This window comes from Callospermophilus lateralis, unplaced genomic scaffold (genome assembly GCF_048772815.1).
Source record: "Callospermophilus lateralis isolate mCalLat2 unplaced genomic scaffold, mCalLat2.hap1 Scaffold_1552, whole genome shotgun sequence".
NCBI lineage: Eukaryota > Metazoa > Chordata > Mammalia > Rodentia > Sciuridae > Callospermophilus > Callospermophilus lateralis.
In genome coordinates, this window is record NW_027512663.1 from 218,760 (window position 1) to 224,823 (window position 6,064).

The following is a 6,064-nucleotide window of genomic DNA, read 5'->3' on the forward strand; positions in this document are numbered from 1 at the left end:
GATAAAGGGGCTAAAAGCATGCAATGGAGGAAGGATAGCATCTTCAACAAATGGTGCTGGGAAAACTGGAAATCCATATGCAATAAAATGAAACTGAATCCCCTCCTCTCACCATGCACAAAAGTTAACTCAAAATGGATCAAGGACCTTGATATCAAATCAGAGACTATGCGTCTGATAGATGAAAAGGTTGGCTCCGATCTACATATTGTGGGGTCGGGCTCCAAATTCCTTAATAGGACACCCATAGCACAAGAGTTAAAAACAAGAATCAACAAATGGGACTTACTTAAACTAAAAAGTTTTTTCTCAGCAAGAGAAACAACAAGAGAGGTAAATAGGGAGCCTACATCATGGGAACAAATTTTTACTCCTCACACTTCAGATATAGCCCTAATATCCAGAGTATACAAAGAACTCAAAAAATTAAACAATAAGAAAACAAATAACCCAATCAACAAATGGGCCAAAGACCTGAACAGACACTTCTCAGAGGAGGACATACAATCAATCAACAAGTACATGAAAAAATGCTCACCATCTCTAGCAGTCAGAGAAATGCAAATCAAAACCACCCTAAGATACCATCTCACTCCAGTAAGATTGGCAGCCTTTATGAAGTCAAACAATAACAAGTGCTGGCGAGGATGTGGGGAAAAGGGTACTCTTATACATTGCTGGTGGGACTGCAAAATGGTGAGGCCAATATGGAAAGCAGTATGGAGATTCCTGGGAAAGCTGGGAATGGAACCACCATTTGACCCAGCTATTGCCCTTCTCGGACTATTCCCTGAAGACCTCAAAAGAGCGTACTACAGGGATACTGCCACATCGATGTTCATAGCAGCACAATTCACAATAGCTAGACTGTGGAACCAACCCCGATGCCCCTCAATAGATGAATGGATAAAAAAAATGTGGCATTTATACACAATGGAGTACTACGTAGCACTAAGAAATGACAAAATCATGGAATTTGCAGGGAAATGGATGGCACTAGAGCAGATTATGCTAAGTGAAGCTAGCCAATCCCTAAAAAACAAATGCCAAATGTCTTCTTTGATATAATGAGAGCAACCAAGAACAGAGCAGGGAGGAAGAGCAGGAGGAAAAGATTAACATTAAGCAGAGTCATGAAGTGGGAGGGAAAGGGAGAGAAAAGGGAAATTGCTTGGAAATGGAAGGAGACCCTCATTGTTATACAAAATTACATATAAGAGTTTGTGAGGGGAATGGGAAAAAATAAGGAGAGAAATGAATTACAGTAGATGGGGTAGAGAGAGAAGATGGGAGGGGAGGGGAGGGGGGATAGTAGAGGATAGGAAAGGTAGCAGAATACAACAGTTACTACTATGGTATTATGTAAAAATGTGGATGTGTAACCGATGTGATTCTGAAATCTTTGTAATGTTTTGAATAACCAATAAAAAATAAAAAAATAAATTAAAAAAAAGCTGAGCAGCGAAAACTAAGAAAAATAATTGATTTTGCTTTGTTGCTGAATAGAAAATGTGGATCATACTCATGTACCTTTTAAGTATTGCTTTCTCACATTTCATCTTTGTACTGCTCTTGTGTTCATGTTCAGATCATTCATATTTTATTTTGAAACATTTTTCATTTTCAGACTAGCAGTCCTGTGATCCTGGTGAGTTTCTTTGCCACGATCACGTGACTTGTGTCTCCCAGAGCTGGCTGTGTGATGGGGACTCCGACTGCCCTGATGATTCAGACGAGTCTTTAGATACCTGTGAGTAGAAAGGTTCCTGTGCCATGTTCGGGTTTACCTTCCCTGTGAAACTAAATGTCAGTTGTTTTCACGGATGACTGCTGTTCTAGTTGATTCTTTTTTTGTTGTTTCCAAACAACCTAAGAAACTTGAAAGTTTTTGTTTGTGTTCGTTAAAATGAGTATGTGAGGGAGAGCATAAAATGCAGTTTTCTGGTAAGAATTATTTTATGAAAACACCAGGTTAATTGCTACAATGTCGTTAACACTAAAAAAAAGAAAGAAAGAAAGAAAGAAAGAAAGAAAGTAAGAATGAAAGAAAGAAAGAAATTTTACTTGAAAGAAAGACCTTTAAAATATAGCAATAAAATGGACCTTCTCCAATAATTCATTTCACATATCTTTAGACAGAGAGAAATGATGAAGGAATGTTAAGGAAATCAAACTTTAACTCTCACGATATTTCTATTAGTATTTAAAAGTACAACACAACTTTCAAGTCTGTTTTCTTTTTTACATGAAAACGGAAATTTTATCCATTCTTACAGTGATGACTTTTGCTCCCATATGGGATCCAGAAACATTTGGTATATGTAGATCCTAACTGGAGTTGTACCATCGTAACATGGAGACTATTTAGGGTTTTGCCCACATTGGAAGTAACACTATGAAAAAATTATAAACACATAATATAACCATAGGTAAATATGTCACAGTTCTTTAATGTTTACCTATTCTTTGGAATATGAATAATTCTCCAAATTTTCATATGGCTATGTCTAACAATTCCACTATCAGTTTGTGTTCTTCCTGTGACCAGAAACGCATACATCTCATTATCATCCCCCAAAGTAACTACATAGTTCTGTGAGGTCAAAGTGAAGAGGAAAACCCATCATCATTATTGCTTCATTTTGTAGAGAAAACAATTATTGGCTCTATTTTTCATTTTTATCTACTTGTATAGAAGTTTTACAGACAAGATACTTGATAAATACATGCCATAAGGAAACAGGCAATGTTTGTCAATTTTCTTTAAATTTTAAAATTTTTCTTTAAATTTTCTTTAAAGTTTTTCAACACTGAAGTATTTAAATAATTATATTAATTGCTTCTCTTTACCTTGAGCCAATCACTTCTTTCACAGGATAAGTTGTAGTTATTTACAATATTAATAATTTTTTTTACCAATTTCTCCAGCTTAATTCTGGAAACCTTCCCTAGGCTCCTTATACCACAGATCTCATTCTGGACATGATAAGAGAAAAAAAACAATAAAATTAAAAATTATTAGAAAAATCCTAATGGATAAAACAAATTTTATAAATTCATAATGAATGTTATTTGGATATAAAGTAATGAATGACTCCTAGATGCTATGAATGAAACAAAAAAACTTTATTCTAAGGAAAAGGGGTTAGTAAAAAGAGAGAGAGAGAGAGAGGGGGAGAGAGAGAGAGAGAGAGAAAGTATATTTTATGATTCCATTTAGATGAAAGATTCTATGTAGGCAAATTTGTAGAACAGAATGTGGAGCAGTGGTTAGAAAAGGAATGGGGAATGATTTAATAAATATGAGATTTTGGAGGGAGAAAGAAAAACTCTAAAATTAGGGTGTAGGGATTTTTGCACAACTCTTTATTCAAAAGCATAAATTTGTATATCTTAAGCAGGTATATTTTATGGAATATTCATTATATCTTAATAAGTGTGTGAAAAATGGAGATTTCCAATATTGTGTTTATGGGTGTAGGTGGTAAAGAAATGTGAGAAGACAAAGTAATCAGGAATTTGGCCATGAATTATATAAGTAATGGGACCATATTCAGCATACTAACCCTTTTTAAGCCTTAGCTCCTCCTTATTCGAGTGGCATCTAGGCATTCTCTCTTCATTAGCTCCAAAGAGGAGATGTCACCTTATACTCGGAGTAACTTCAAATATTGCAAAAGTGTAGTCATAGCTTTGCCCTCTGCCGGGATAATCCTATCAATTTTATGATTTGGAAAAAGAACAGAGGCATGAGATACATTTGTGGAATCTGTTTGTGAGAAGGTCAGGTTGAAGGGGAATGCTTTGCACCTCTGACTGGCACTTAGCAAAAGGATAGAGAATTGGCAGCATAATATATGTAGGTGAATCCCCTTCACGCATGTGGGAAAAAAATAGAGGACAGTAATTTTGCCTTTGTGCTAAACACGGGGACCGTAGGAGAATCAGGAAGGAGAGGTTTTGTGATCTAGAGGAGGCTTAAGAAACTATGTACTCAATGCAGTCACCTAACAAAGATAGAGAAATAGCTATTTTTCTACTCCAAACTGTAGAGCAGTTTAGATTTATAGTGAATTAACTTCTTCCAGATAAATGGTTTCAGTCAGTATTAACTGAAATATGGACAAGCATAGAAAAAAAAAAGCTGTATGAAAAATATCAGACTTCAAATTCAAATTCTTCAGTCCAGATGTTGACAATTACCATTATCTCTAATCACAGAGCTTTGTAATGTGTTACTTTATGGTATTCATATGCACTTATCACTGAGCTGTACAAAATAATTGCATAATTTTATAATTGCATAAATGCATACATTTGATGTGAAAGATAGGTACTAAAAATGGGAAACTTTGAAGAATGATTGTTATGAAGGGTAATTTTACATGAACAAAAGTATATTATCATCTTTGATTTGAAGATAAAGTATGTTGTATCTACAAAGTATTAGAGGAAACCAGCTGATGAAATGTATTTATTTTCACAAAATCTACTTAGCCTTTAAAATGAAAGGAAAGACCAATCCAGCATAGAATTTATTATGAAACAGTAAAAGCTCTGAAGAGACAACATTCTAAGAGGAAATAAATGGACATTTATTTGAAGAAGAGGAAAAGCTTTATTTGTGAAACACTGATGACTGTGAAGCGTTAGAAGAAAACATACATGCAGAAAGACAAGAAACCCTATACATTAAAGGAACTGAGTATTTCCCTCCTCTCTGTGTGGCTTAGGAGTGTTTTCTAGGATCCTGAGATAGATCTCTTTCACTCACAGCAATACACTCAAAATTTTATTTTCTGAGGTTGATCTGCCACTAAGCTAATTGCATGTAGGGGTGAATTATCTGAAATATAAAATTGAAAAATTTTAATAATTTGTAACCTTATTATTGAGTATGAGAACTTATTTGTGGCCATTAAAATGAAAGTCTTTATTGCTGTACATTCTTTGTAATATTTTTTTCAATCATCTAAACAATGGTTAGCACTGTCTTTAGGTTTTATGAGACAATGAGAATAGAAAATTAGGAAAATTCCCATATTTCTATTCATTGCTTTCAACCCAAGGTTGTTGGTTGGTGTTATGTACAGCCAGAAGGACCATAAGTACTGGAAATGGTTATTTGTGAAGTGAAAGCTTGTAGCCATCTGTGGCACAGAAGTCCTTCCAGAAAGGCACTTTTATTCTGAGGTATTCAAAATTTAATTCTTTACAAGATTATTCTTTGGAATGGTTAATGATGCTTCCTTTCAGTTTTAGAAGATGTAGATATTTTCCATGAATCTAATTTTATTATACTTTAAGCTAGATTTTTTGTTTTTAAGTCAGGATGGTATTAACTATGCTGTATGTCCTTTCTCCCTATTATCTTGCACTATCACCTTTCAAAGAATCATTTAGAGAATTCTTCAGTTACAGATCATATTTTTTACAAAATGACTCATGGCTAACATAGGATAATTAAAAATGGACTTGAAGGGCTGGGGATGTGGCTCAAGCGGTAGTGCACTCACCTGGTATGCATGCGGCCCAGGTTCCATCCTCAGCACCACATACAAACAAAGATGTTGTGTCCGCCGAGAACTAAAAAATAAGTATTAAAAAATTCTCTCTCTCTCTCTCTCTCTCTCTCTCTCTCTCTCTCTCAAAAAAAAAATGGAGTTAAAGAGGGAATGTGGGGGGTAACATTTGCAACCTGGATAGCTGTTAGAATTTGTGCATTGAACTTATCCTCTTTGTAGACGCTTTCTCATCTGTTTACTTAAAACCAATCTAAAAATCAATTTTTGTGCCTAAGGATATGTCTGGGAATAATCTTTTACAAACCCTGAAATATATTGTACACAGTTTTTAACAATTAGGTATGTTATATTCATATGTTAGGAAATTTTTGTTGTAGAGAGCATTTCGGAGCAGAAACTTTTTTAGTATCTCTTCCAAGAACATGATGTTAGCAGATTGTCTAAAGTTACAAAACATTGGAATAAAAAATACATTACTGAGAAAATATTATTAGTTGATGCTACAGCCCTGAAATGTAGATGTTATCATCTCATTTAAA